The sequence below is a fragment of the Propithecus coquereli genome, unplaced genomic scaffold (genome assembly GCF_000956105.1).
Source record: "Propithecus coquereli isolate 6110/MARCELLA unplaced genomic scaffold, Pcoq_1.0 Scaffold206, whole genome shotgun sequence".
Lineage (NCBI taxonomy): Eukaryota > Metazoa > Chordata > Mammalia > Primates > Indriidae > Propithecus > Propithecus coquereli.
This window is the reverse complement of record NW_012145634.1, coordinates 434,644-449,679: the sequence shown is the minus strand read 5'-3', so window position 1 is coordinate 449,679 and position 15,036 is coordinate 434,644. Positions and strand designations below refer to the sequence as shown.

Sequence of the window (15,036 nt, the reverse complement as noted above, 5' to 3'; positions counted from 1 at the left end):
TGGGAAGATTTCCATTTCTCTCAGCTTGGGGATTTCAGCAGCTGTCCAATAGTAGTATTTATCTTATTTATAAGTCTCGTAGGTGACAGGGCTTACAGCCTTCCTGAGGGTGGGAAAGGTGGGCATTGCCCTCAAGTTTTCCAGTATAATTTAATAGAGGCAGGGGAGAGGGTAGGACCCAGATGATAGTATGTACTGAGACGGTAGGGGAAGGCCCTGCCTGCTTCATCTGTCGGGGATGGAAAGATACTTTCTTCCCTAAGTGATCTCAGAGAGAATTTTCTCATAGAAAGCATTCTTTTCTTTGTTCATAGAATTGATACGAACTTTTTTTAAAAAAACGTTTTAGGTGAAACTACCAAATTACTTTGGTGTTCAAATTTTTTGTGAGAGGCTGTAGCTGAAGAAAAGCATATTGATTATGGATTAGTTACTCCTAATAGCAATAATCTAGAATACTTTACCTGTGTAAAAAATGCTTTATTGAAATACACATACAGCCAAGTACACATATCCTAATTGTTCAGCTCAGTATGTTCAGAAACTGAACATGCTAGGTAATTAGTACCCAGATCAAGAAACAGAACATGATTGACACCCCAGAAGCCTGCTTTGCACTTTTGGCCACTACTCATCTCTCACCTGCCAGAGTAGCTTCATCGTGACTTCTGACATGTAGATGAGTTGGCTTAGTTTTGCACTTTATATTGGGTTATTAAGTATGAAATGTCCAATTTCCTTAAGTACTAAATTTGACAGTTGATATCTCTGACATTTCACTTTTACACTTCTTGTTTTTATTGTGAAGGTGCATCATCAGTCTTGCAAATGCACGTTTTGGCTTGTGATTATCTGTCAAATTTATTTAGAGCAGTTTTTGTGAAACCATGGATAAGTCAGAAATTCATATTATTTTCGAATATGAGTCCCATTGTGGAACCAGTGCGGTGCAGACAGCCAGGAATATCAGTGAAGTGTTTGGGAAGGATGTGGCTAATAAATGCACAGTATGTTGATGGTTTGAGAAGTTCTGTCCTGGTGATTTTAATCTTGAAAATGAGCCACGTGGGCATCCTGAGACCAAAGGTGGATAATGATGAGCTGAAAGCTGTAGTGGAAGCAAATCCATCTCAACCTATGTGTGAATTACCAGCAAGGTTTGATGTTTCCATTACAACAATATTGGACTATTAGAAACAAATCAGCAAGGTAAAGAAACCAGATAGATGCGTTATCACATGAATTAAACGAACGTCAGAAGAGAAATCGTCTCAAAGCTTGCCTTTCTTCACTATCATGACATAAAGGCAAACCATTTCTACACTACATTGTTACGTGTAATGAAAAATGGATTCTTTTTGACAGTCTCAAAGGTTTGGCACAATGGTTGGTTCAAGACGAAGTGCCAAAACACAGTCCAAAAGTCAATAGTCCATCAAAAAAAAGCTAATGTCTATTTGGTGGTCCAGCACTGGTATTATCCACTACAGCTTCATGAAACATCAATCATTTACAGTAGATGTCTACTGCAACCAATTGGACAAAATGACGAGGATGCTTGTGATTAAGCAGCCAAGATTGGTCACTAGAGACAGGCCAGTCCGCTTGCAAGACAACACTTGACCACATGTCGCATAAACGATGCTGCTCAGAATACAAAGGCTGAACTTAGAAACTCTCTGTCATCCACCGAATTCACCAGACCTTGCACCAAGTGACTATCACTTCTTCCAAGCTTTGGACGACTTCTTGCAAGGAAAAATATTAAATTCTCAACAAACCGTGGGAAACGCCTTTCACAATTTCGTCGCCACTTGCTCTCCAGGCTTCTTCGCTACTGGCATCAACAAACTACCATTAAGATGGCAAAACTGCGTCAATTATTTAGGCACATACTTTGATTGTACTGCTTCTTGTTTGAGATATAATAAAATATGCTTTTGATTCAAAATCAGACATTTCATATTTAATGACCTAGTGTAAAGGGGAATTATATAGTGTATATTCTTTTGTGTCTGGTTTCCTTCCTTCCTTCCTTCCTTCCCTCCCTCCCTCCCTCCCTGTCGCCCAGGCTGGAGTGTAGCAACATGATCATAGCTCACAGCAGCCTCAAATTCCTGGACTCAAGTGATCCTCCTGCCTTAGCCTCCTGAATAGTTGGGACTACAGGTGCACACCACCACACCCGGCTCTTTTTTTTTTTTTATTTTTTGTGGAGACAGACTCACTATATTGCCCAGGCTGGTCTTGAACTGCTAGCCTCCAGCGATCCTCCTGCCTGGACCTCCCAAAGTCTGGCATTATAGGCATGAGGCACCACACCCAACCTAAAATTACTTTACTTTTAAAAGACTACTTCTACCTGTGAAATCATAACAAAAGAAAGAAAGAAAAAAAGACTACTAACAACCTACAGAAGGACTTTCCTCATTTTTGTGTGATCGATCCCATGGCTTTGCAGTGCTGTTAACCCTTCATATTCTTTCCATTTCTTTCCCAGACCAGATGACACATGAGAAGTTTTCCATTATCTTGTTTTACCTCATTCCACTGCTGTATTACTAATCTGTTGCTGCAAAACAACTTCCCTGCAACACAGTGACTTAAAGCAACAGCGAACATTTGTTATTAATACTCACAGTTTCCGAGGATCAGGAGTTGAGGAGTGGGCCTAGCTGGACAGTTATGGCTCAGGGTCTCATGAAGTTGCAGCCAAGATTTCAGCTAGGGCTGCAGACATCTGAGGGCTTGCCTGGGGCTAGTGGATCTGCTTTCCAAGTCAGCTCCCTCACATGGCTGGCAAGTTGATGCTGGTGGTTGTTGGAAGTGTAGAGGTTAGGTCTCATTTCCTCCTCACAGAGGTTTTTCCATAGACCTCTTGAGTGTCATCTCTCCAAGAGAAAGAACCAGGCACAAACAATCCTTTTTATGACCTAAACTCAGAAGACAAGTAGCCATCACTTCCACCCCATTCTGTTTGTTGGAACAGAAGCAAGTCACTAAGTCTGGCCCACATCCCAAGGGGAAGGGAGTTAAGCTTTTAGAGTTTGGAGAAGTCATCTGCTGTATAGACTTTGATGTAATGGAATTGTGGCCAGCACTACGTAGTCACATTGTTGGCTCTTAAAAACTCTCTTAAACTGAATAGGGTTGCCATGGTTTTAGTGTCCCCTCCAAAACTCATGTTGAAATTTAATTGCCATTGTGACAGTCTTAACAGGTGGGACCATTGAGAGGTGATTAGGTCATGAGGGCTCTGCCCTTATGAATGGATTCCTTATAGCAACAGTGAGATGTTATGAAAGCAGGTTGGGCAGAGTGCAACAGTGCATGCCTGTAGCCCCAGCTACTTGGGATGCTGAGGTGGGAGGATCCCTTGAGCCTAGGAATTTCTTGCACTCCTTGCTCTTGTTTGCCCTTCTGCCACTGGATGATGTAGCAAGAAGGCCCTCAGCAGATGTGGGCCCCTTGACTTCGGATTTCCCAGACTACAAAACTGCAAGAAGTACATTTCTTTCGTAAATTTACCCAATTTGTGGTATTCTGTTACAGCAGCACAGACTAAGACACAAGGGGTTTTAATGGGGTAAATAGTTGGAAACTTAATGTCAACTACCCTGAGTGGATACTATGTTGCTGGTTATAGCAAAGCCATGTTAAAAGATAAGCCTATTGCTACAGGGTAAGGCTAGGTAGTATTTATTTACATACTGTATTTATAAGTAGCAACATTTTAAAGGGATAAGTACACTAAAGCTAAATATTAAATGTTCCTGTCTTCTGTAACCATTTGATTGCTGTTTAATCCTAATAAATCTCACCTGTTCTTTAAAAATGTGCTAATAATTCTTTGGGTTTTGAATCTCTAATATAAGTATGTATATATATCTAAATTTTAAAAATATACATGCATGCATTCTGGCTAGATCTCCAAGGCTCAACAGAGCTAGAAAATGATGCAACTCAAGTTATCAGACATACTAGAAGTATACACTTGATGGGCTTGGTTGGGATACAGTGATGCTGGATCCTTGGAGTGCTGCCTGGTGGCCCCTATGCTTTCCCCTCTGACAGGAGAGCTCTGCCTGATCCTTTGCTGAAGAAGTGAGTTCTCTTTGCCCTTCTCCTGTCATCTCCAAATATGGGCTGAACCCCTCACAGCACAAATACTGAGTTCTTCTTTAGCACAACCACAGGGAGGGGCCTATTAACACTGGAATGGGTTCCAGCGGTTGGAACTCACTCTTCATCCAGGAGAGCCCTGCTATGTGAAGTCCTTTATTTGCAGCTCAGGGTTTCAGACCTTTTTGGATTTCTTTTTTAACTTCTTTAGGACAAAAAACTTGACCTGAACTGCTGTGAGCCTTTTTATAGTCTTTATCTTTCCCATGATTATTTCCATATTTGCTACAGAAATGTCAGTGTTGGATTGCTGGGTGTGGCACCAGACCTTGCTAGGGATGTATGATGAGTATGTATACACTGTATTACCTTTCTAAAACCTGAAAGGTACTGAATTCTGAAACACCTCCTATTCCAAGGGTTAACGAATCTGTACTTTTCCTGAATTTAGTACAATTTGTAAAGCCCAAATAAACAATGTAATTTGATAATCATGTCAGTTTTTTTATTGTAGGAAATCTGTAAAATACAGAAAGGCACACATGAAAAGGATTCACCTGTGATACTGCTACCTAGGATTATCTGCTGTTAACATTGTAGCATTTTTCCCTAGTAAAATTGAGATTACCTCATATACATCGTATAGTTTGGTGTTCTGATTCTTTCATCTAACACAGTATAAGCATTTTCCAGGCCACTAAACATTCTTTGAAAACAATCAAAATTTTAAAACCATATCATCACTCATACATTAAAAGGCAATGTATTTAAATACTAAAATAAAAATGATTAACTTTTTAAAATAAACTTTTTATTTTAAAATAGTTTTAGTTTTACAGAAAATTATGAAGATAGGGCTTTCCTATATACCCTACCCCCAATTTCCCTAGTATTAATGTCTCCATATGGTACATTACATTTGTCACATTTAATGAACCACTACTGATACATTATTGTTAACTAAAGCACATACTTTATTCATTCACATTTCTGAGTTTTTACCTAAGATCCTGTTTCTTTCTGTTCCAGGATCCCATCCAGGATACCACATTACATTTAATTGTCATGGCCCCTGTGTCCTGTGATGGTTCTTAGACTTTCTTCATTTTTGATGACTGTGACCATTTTGGGGAAGAATGGTTAGATATTTTGTAGACTGTTCCTCATCTGGGTTTGTTTTGTTTTTTTTTTTATATTTTTCTCATGATTAGACTGAGGTTATGAGTTTTGGGGGAGGAAGACCACAAAGATAAAATGCCATTCTCATCATATCCTTTCAAAGATACGTACTATCAACACTGTTGATGTTGACCTTGATCACCTGCTGAGGTAGTGTTTGTCAAGTGTCTCCATTATGAAGTAACTTTTTTCTACCCTTTCCATAATGTAATTTTTCCTAAGCAAGCCGTTAAATGTATCCCACACTGAAGGAGTGGGGAGTGAAGCTTTACCTCCTTGAAGGTAGAGTATCTACATGAGTTATTTGGCCGCCTTCTACTTGGAAGATTTGTCTCTTCTCCCCATTTGTGTATATCAGTATGGACTTCTGGATATTAATTTTACATTTGGGTTACATTCTCGATAGTACTTTGTTTTTGGTGCTCAAATTGTTCCAGCTTTCATCATCTCAACATGAAACCCTATACCTTTTAGCTGTTACCTATCTCTCTCCCTTTTCCCCAACACTAAGCAACTGCTAATCTACTTTCTGTCTGTATCGATTTGCCTATTCTGGACATTTCGTATAAATGGCATCAGATATGTGACTTCTTTTACTTAGCATAATGTTTTCAAGGTTCATCCAGGTTGAGGTATTTATCAGTGCTTCGTTCCATTTTTATGGCATTGTAAAAATTCAGCATTGTATAGATAGACCACATTTTGTTTATCTTTTCATCAGTTGATCTTTGGGTTGTTTTCAGCTTTTGACTATTATGAATAATGCTGCTATGAACATTTGTGTACAAGTTCTGTGGTCATAGTTTTCATTTGGAGAACAAGAAAATCTAGTGAGAATCTGGGATATAAAGAACTGGGGGAGGTAGGGAAGGGAGGAAATGCACCCCACCCAGGAAGGGGCAATACTTGGAACTGGAAGACGAGTCTTGAGTATCCCAGGATCAGAGATGGCATTGGGGAAAAGGAGCACAGGGGAAAGGAAGGGGGCATCTAGAGGGAAGGTAGAAGGGGAAAGAAAAATGCTGGTGGGGGGATGGGTAGGGAAGAGGGCGACAGCAACAATGTGGTGTGCAGCAAAGCAAAGAGCTGGAGTGGGGCCAGGTAGGGGGAGCTGGGGCCTGTTGGGTCTCAGGATGGTCCCCCACTCACTCACTTGGGTCTTTGGGTCTTGCTGGGGTGGTACTGACCCGGGGACAGAGTCACTCCTGTTTCCTGAGCACCACCAGGCTGGGCGATGTGTCCTTTTTGTCATTGTTGGAGGTTGGGGTCATTGAGGGTGGGGCTTGGGGAATGAAAGAGAGGCTTATGGGCTATGACTCTCAATAATAATTCTTTCAGCTTTTTGGAGGAGGTTGGGATCTGTGGCGGACGGAAGGCGGGCTGGCTGGCAGTGACCCTTGTTGCTTGGTGGAGGAATGTCCTGCCCTTCTGGCCTTTGTTGCCTCAGCCACTCCCTCCGCTGCCCCTGCCCCACACCTTGCCTCTTCCCCTGCCCAAAGTGACCCTAATTTTTCTTTCGTTGCCTGTGCTTTGGAGTCATATATCTAAGAGTCCATTGCCAAATTTTCAGGCTCGTGAAGATTTACCCCTGTGTTTTCTTCAAAGAGTTTTATAGTTTTAGCTATTATATTTAAGTGTATGATCATTTTCTGCTGTGTGGGGTAAGAATCCAACTTCATTCTTCTGCACATGGCTGTCTAATTGTCCTAGTTCCCCACTGGTCTTGGCGTCCTTGTCAAAAATCAGTTGATTTATTTCCATATTTTCAATTCTGTTCCATCAGTCTATATCTCTTTCTTTGTGCCAGTACCACACTGTCTTGATGACTTTTTTGATTATTTACTTTGCAATAAGTCTTGGAACTTGGCACTGTGAGTCCTATAACTTTGTTCTTTTTTTGCAAGATTGTTTTGGCTGTTCTGGTTTCCTTGAGTTTCTGTATGAATTTTAGGATCAGCTTGGCAATTTCTACAAATTGATCTACAGATTCAGCACAATCCGTAACAGAATCCCAGCTGGCTTCTTTGTAGATGTCATCTGGGCTAGAGTGCTGTGGCGTCAGCCTAACTCACAGCAACCTCAAACTCCTGGGCTCAAGTGATCCTCCTGCCTCAGCCTCCTGAGTAGCTGGGACTACAGGTGCACACCATGTCACCCGGCTAATTTTTTCAATATTTTGTAGAGATGGGGTCTCGCTCTTGCTCAGGCTGGTCTTGAACTCCTGACCTCAAGCTGTCCTCACCCCTCGGCCTCCCAGAGTGCTAGGATTATAGGTATGAACCACTGCACCTGGCCAGGATTTCTTTTTAGTTTAATCATTATTTTATTTTAAAATCATATTCTAATTTTTCTGAAGTTGTATTAGCCAGTTTTATAGTGAAAGGTTTTTTTTTAATTGTATATCCTTTGACCAGCATCTTTCCAACCTCCCATGAAAGATTTTTTTTCAGCCCAATGAAGGACAAAAGATTTTCTAAATCAACAAAAACAGACCTTTTGCTATAAAACACTTCCAAAACCCATCTGTTTCAGTTACTCGACCCAGTAGTTGTTAGTTGATTGATCTAGTCCTCAGTTTTCCTGGGCCCTGCCCCAATATTTGCAAGAGAGAGTGCCTTTTGCTCTTTTCCCCTGCACAGTCAGATTCCCTCAGGAATGGTTCCCATGCTCTCATTTTTCTAGTGCTCCAGAGCTCACCTCTTCTGCTCACTGCAACCAGACTTCAGCTGACCACCCCCCCCAACTCTTGCACGCTCAACTTATGCTGTGTGTACTTCCTAATGTACAGTCTCTCTCTATTTTCATCATTCTAGACTGGAAACTTCCCCACCTCAATCAAAGATTTTTATTTTTCTGGAGCATTTGGTGTTGTAAACCATTTTCTTTTTTAAAAAGTTACCTCCACTTCTTTGCTGAAACACCTCTGGTTTTTCCAAGTCTTTGACCTTTTGTTCTTAGTTCTTGGACCCTCTTGTGTTCCATACAATCTCTCTGGGATGACCTCATCCAGATTCCTAGGGGCTGATGACTCTTCTTTTCTAAAAATAAAACAAAGCCAAACCTCTACTTCTCTTGGAGGCACTATCATCCTCCTCTCTCCTCCAGGTCCCCGCCCGCCGTTCCACCCTCTCTCTCCCACTTTGGGCTAAAGCTCCCTTTGCTCTGCTGAACCTGTTCTCAGAAAGATTTGTTTTGTTTTTTAAACCTACTTAATGCTTACCCTATCATATTGTGTCCTATTTTTTCTCCTTTTCATGTATTGATGAATCCAATGTGTAATGTCAACATAACATTAAATTTTATTAAAAACAGATCATTTATAGAACTGTTCCTCATTTGTTGGGCATCCAGATTGCCTCAATTTTTCTGTATTTTTAAATGATGCAACTATAAACATTTTTAGTAAAACAGGCCCCTCCCCCTTTGAATAATTTTCTTGGAACCCATTTCCCAAAATGGGTTCCCAGGTCAAATAAAAAATAAGACTTTTGTAGTGTGTTACCTGGTTGCTTTCCCTGTTCCCTCTTGCCGTGATAGCATGATATTATTATTTTACCTAATTGAATGGAAGTAAGGCAGTAACTTATAGTTGCAGATAGAACCTTACAGTTGCCTTGTTTTGGGTTAATTGTTAAAGCTAAACCTTTGTCTCAGTTTTACTCATTCATCTGGTGTTTGAACTGTATTCACATTATTGGATCATTTATCCATTAGAAACTGGGTATTCTTTATTTTCTGAAAGCTTTAAAAATATGTCAAATCCATCAACTAATTCTTTACTATATTCTTTCATTGCTTCAGAATTGGAGAGGTACACTAAGGCTTTTAACCTTTAATTTAGCCCTTTAACCTGTGTTGCAATTATTTTGGAGAAAATTAAGAAATTATTGTAGAGAAATTAAGTGTAGAGCTACACTTAAATGCTTTGTTTTACTCCATATTAATAGTTTGTTTTATTGGTATTAATCGCTTTTCACATTGTCTAATTTTGTATGAGTTATCATATTAAACTAACATGTATTTATGTTTTTCTGCTGTTTGTTACACTGGTCTAGTTTATTATTATTTTTTTTATTTTTTGAGACAGTCTCACTCTTTTGCCCGGGCTAGAGTGCCGTGGCGTCATCCTAGCTCACAGCAACCTCAAACTCCTGGGCTCAAGCGATCCTACTGCCTCAGCCTCCTGAGTAGCTGGGACTACAGGCATGCGCCACCATGCCCAGCTAATTTTTTTCTATATATTTTTAGTTGTTCGATTAATTTCTTTCTATTTTTAATAGAGACAGGGTCTCGCTCTTGCTCAGGCTGGTTTCGAACTCCTGAGCTCAAACAATCCGCCCGCCTCGGCCTCCCAGAGTGCTAGGATTACAGGCATGAGCCACCGCGCCCGGCCCTAGTTTATTATTTTTAACTACACCTTGCATTATAAAAAGTTTTTCCCAGATGTCTGCTTTTTAATTCCTTAGCAGGGCATCTGCCTTGTCAGCTTTCCTTCTCGGGTGAAGTAGGTTGGCCAAGATAAAAAGCATCATCAAGATGCCATGTCTCTCCTCTCCTAGCTCCCAAAACCCAGAGCTGGTTTGTCTCCCTACCCCATGCTGTTGTACCCTGTTTTGGTTGCTGTTAGCTCTCCAAAGGGAAGAGATCTCTCATGTTAGACTCTTCGAAGTGTTAGCACCTCAAATAGTAATCTGAAAAAAGAAGGGATTTTTTTTTTTTAAAGAGACCTTTCTTTCCTTCCCTCCCTCCCTTTCTTTGTTCCCTTTTCTTTCTTTTCTTTTTCTTTTCTTTTTTCTCTTCTCCCCTCCCTCCCTTCCTCCTTTCCTTCCTTCCTCCCTTCCTTCCTCCCTTCTTTCCTTCCTTCCTCCCTCTTCCTCCCTCCCTCCCCCTTCCTTCCAATATAATTCACATACCAGAAAAATTCACCCCTTTAAAAGTATGTAATTCAGTTTTCAGTATATATTCACGAAGTTTTGCAGCTGCCACCACTGTCTAATCATTTCTAAAAGCAACCCTGTACCCATTAGTGGTCACTCCGCATTTCTCTTGTTCCTCAGCCCCTAGCAACCAACCCCTGTGTCCTCGAACAGTGCAGAACCTGTCCTGCTTGACTCAGAATATACACGTGACTGTCTCTATCTTTCCACGTGCATTTGACTATGTTGTGTCAGGATTTACTTTTTGGAGTCATTAGTTATTATTTGGCATTAACTTCATCAAATCAACTTGAAGAATAATCGTCTTTGCTAAATTTTAACTTTCTTAGTTGGGCCCAGGTGGGTGTCATCTTTTCATTCTCTTTCTACATTCTAGATCTTTTTTTTTTTTCTCCCTGCTGTTTAGATTTTGTTATTCTCCCTGTTGATGAGCCTCTTCCTCTTAGGTTTAACCCTGATTGGTAGGTACACTCTGTTCTTTTTCTTCTCACCAGTGATGTCATTTGTTTTTTTTCAAATTTGAAAAAGATTATTTGATTATTTTCTTTGCTATGACTTATATACAGTTAATCTTAACTGTTTCTGTTGGCTTCTATTCTTGTGGATTAATAACTTTTATATTTTTCAGTTTTAACGGCTTCACCTCCATTTTCTTCTGTCCTATGTGTTGTCATTATTAGTGTTAAGCATCTTATAATTTATATTTTGCTTGACTCATTTTTTTAATCCTGTTTCTGCTATTTGCTGCCTCCGGAAGTGTTTTAAATTCTTTTGTAATATGTCATAGTTCTGCAGTATTTATTCTTTCTGTTCTTTATTTAGCATCCCCTTATACATAACACCTTGCATGTAGTTAGCCCTCTTCCACTTTTGTCTCTGTGTTTATGGACTTTTGATAATGTCAGGGCTGCTCCTTTTCTCCTGGGCCTTTATGGTTTGTACTTAGTTAGCACTTCCAGGATCTGCATTGCCCTTTAAAATTTGCTTGCTGTGTTCCTTGCATTTGAATCTTATCTTTGTTCTTTGTTTATAACATGTTTATTTTGTTGGGTTTTGAAGGGGGAGGCATTCTGTACTATTTCTCACTTAGCTTTTCCCAAAGTTCTGTTGTGTATGACTTTCAGGGCACATTCTTGTATAACAGAAAGGACATAGAATTTGGAAGAAAGAACAGGAGTTGATCCTAGCTCTCTTCAGATGGCTTTGGCTAAGTCACTTAGCCAAAGTGACTCTTTGGTAGGACTTTAACTCTTTTAAAGTCTTATATAGTTATCATGTTATAAAATTAGCATCATTTTTATTTTTAGTAAACTGTAAGGAAAACTAATGCAGAGTTTACAATGGTCAACCGAAAAAATAAGAGTAATAATGATTATTAAATTATTTAATGATTAAAAATGATAATAAAGTAATTTTAAAATGAGATTGTTGGGTATGGGATTGTGAGAAAAATCTTCTAGGTGGCAGTGATATTGTTTGTATTTGTATTGAATTTATGAAGAAAGTTCACAGATACTTATTTTTCCAAATAACCGTATATGTGAGAGATGAATATTCTTTTCATTTTACAAGAGAAGCAGGGCTAAGAGAATTGCCCAAAGTTACAAGCACAGAGCTGTGATGGTGTAAGAACTTGAATTCAGGTTTCAGGACTTCCAAGACCAGGGCTTTGTACCTTGACCCAAAATAAAACTTGAGTAGTTTTAAGGTTATTTCTTCAAATACCATACATATCACGCTATCACTTCAGTAGGTTTTCTGGAGTGGGTGAAGCTACAGCATTGCCATTGTCATCCTACCATGGAATACTGGCCAAGTTTTTGTGAAATTACTCAAATTTTTCATTGCTCAAGTTACTGTGGAAATCTGATTTCTGAAATAAGTTCCTTTTCTTTTCTTTCCATATTATCTCCTCACTTTCACCCTTGAGCAATAAATACATCTGTTCCCAAACACAAGCAAAGACCTACACGGAGAGAAATAGTGCCAGAGTCAGTGGCAATATTGCAGCTTTTCAAGCTGCCTCCGGATAACAGCCATGCCCACAACACTAACCCACGGCACATTCAGAGTAACAGATGATCTCCAGGACAACTGCTGAAACTCCTGCCGCCTTCACTCACTCCAGAAAACCTACTGAAGGACCCGAGGAATGGAAGACTAGATTGAGGAATTGGAAAGTCACCAAGAACCAAGGCAGTGCCTCTGTCATTCTCTGGAGCAGCAGGCCTTGTTTCTGCACCTCGTGTCTGTCTGCTTGTTACTCCTCTTTCTGCAGGATGAAGTCTGGATGCACGTGGCCCATCCCAGCATTCCCGGCTCTCCAAACAGACATTCCTCTGCCAGCCAGGTCCCTCTGCCGCCTGACCTGGAGTGTCTGTGCCCTGGCTCAGCCTTTGTATGGGCTCTGCCTGGGTTGGGGGTACCTTGTCAGCCACGGCCTGGAGCAGTACTCTCAAGGAGCATGGACAAAATGGGGCAAATACCTGTGGGTGTGGGCGATGTTACAGACACCCTGGGTGTCTGTAACAGAAAGTCACCTGGGAGAACTTTGTAAAAAAAAAAAAAAACTTCCAGGCTTTACTCTGAAGAAGTTTTGTTCAGTCAATAGGTATGAAATAGAAACTAGGTGTCCGTAATTTTAAATAGCTCCCTGCATGATTCTGATGCCTCCTCAGGTTTGGAAATCACTTTACTCCAATAGGTGTAAATAAATCAATATGTGTTTGTATTTGCATAAGGAAATAATAGAAGGATAAACGAGAAACTACTAAAAATGGTTTCAGGGTGGAGGTGGATGAGGGCAGGGATAGCAATAAGATCTCTCTCTCTCTCTCTCCTTCTCTCTCTCTCTCTCTCTCTCTCTCTTTCTCTCTTTTAACCCATTAAAACATTTAAAGAAGCACTTCAGCTTAACAGGAAACAAAACCAAAAAAACCTCACCTCATTTTTAAAAAGTTGATACTGAAGACCAGAAAGTATCACTGAATCTGTGGCCAGGTTTCTTACCTGCGAAGTAATTCCAGTTTTTGGTATCAATCATTTAAATATTTATTTTTTCATCAGCATAAGCCGACAGAAGTTAATACTGGTAAGCAAGAGAAGGGGGTAGAGACTCTAAAGGGAAATTGGAAGAATTTGGGTTCTTTGCCTTGTTCTGTAGGGATGGTACATACCTCTGTGATAAACCTGAAACCAGGAAATATGGGCCCAGGACAAAGTGCATTGAGAAGAAAGAGTTGAAACAATGATTCTCAATTTTAGTTGTACATTAGAATCACCTAGGGTCATTTAAAAAATAAAAATCGGCTAGGCGCGGTGGCTCACGCCTGTAATCCTAACACTTTGGGAGGCCGAGGCAGGTGGATCGTTTGAGCTCAGGAGTTCGAGACCAGCCTGAGCAAGAGCGAGACCCTGTCTCTACTAAAAAAATAAAAAGAAATTAGCTGAACAACTAAAAATATATAGGAAAAATTAGCCGGGCATGGTGGCACATGCCTGTAGTCCCAGCTACTCGGGAGGCTGAGGCAGTAGGATTGCTTGGGCCCAGGAGTTTGAGGTTGCTATGAGCTAGGCTGACACCGTGGCACTCTAGCCTGGCAACAGAGTGAAACTCCGTCTCAAAAAAATAAATAAAAATAAAAATCTCCATTAGTATATACACACGCACACATACCCAATCTAGGACAATTATTCTTAGTTCTTAAAGCTTTTTATTTATTTATTATAATTTTTTTTTTACTTGAACCCCCTTTCAAGAAACCTTAAAGCTTCTTAAAATTGGTCCTTAAATAACCACAGATAGTAAAAGACCAATTCAATCAGAATTTCTGTGTGTGAGAGCAGGCCTTTTTTAAAGCTCCTTGGATGAATCCAGTGTGTAGCCAAGTTTGAGAACCACCGGATTAGAGTAACGAGAAACTTATCACCATGATAACTTTGCCTATTTCCCTTTTATGTCTTTTATCATTTTAATTTATTAATCAAAATCATTTCTTGAATGTTTCATTTGTACCAGACATGATTCTGAGTATATTATGTCTTTAATTTATTCTTTCATGTTTTTTCTCACTATTACCTCTTATCATCGGTTAATGTTTTGAAAAGTCTAACCTGTTTCCCTCTTTCTATCTTTCATGTCCTTCCTTCCCATCTTTTTCTTTCTTTTTAAAATCTTTTTTACACATATAACTTTTTTTTTTTTGGAGACAGAGTCTCACTGTGTTGCCCGGGCTAGAGTGCCGTGGCATCAGCCTAGCTCACAGCAACCTCAAACTCCTGGGCTTAAGCAATCCTTCTGCCTCAGCCTCCCTAGTAGTAGCTGGGACTATAGGCATGCGCCACCATGCCCAGCTAATTTTTTCTATATATTTTCAGTTGTCCGATTAATTTATTTCTATTTTTAGTAGAGACAGGGTCTCGCTCTTGCTCAGGCTGGTTTTGAACTCCTGAGCTCAAACAATCCACCCGCCTCGGCCTCCCAGAGTGCTAGGATTACAGGCATGAGCCTCCGCGCCTGGCCTTACACTTATAACTTTTAACATAAGCAAATAATTTTTATTTTTTAACTTTTTATTCTGAAATAATTTTAGACTTACAAGGATAGCACAGAGAGTTTTCATATATCCGCCTTTCACTAATGTTTACGTCTTATTTATCTATTATTAAAATTATTAAAACCAAGAATTTAAAACTGGTACAATACTCTCAACTAGATGTGGACCTTATTTGGATTTCCTCATTTTCCTACTAATGTCATTTTTCTCTTCTCAGCTCCTACGTAGGCATTTAATTGTTG

General features: G+C 39.9%; 1 protein-coding gene across 1 annotated transcript in view; it reads left to right on the top strand.

Moving 5' to 3' along the window:
- MAPK1 (mitogen-activated protein kinase 1) overlaps positions 1 to 15,036 on the top strand; it is a 97,581-nt gene that overhangs the window by 18,305 nt on the left and 64,240 nt on the right. The gene's annotated exons all lie outside the window — the stretch shown is intronic.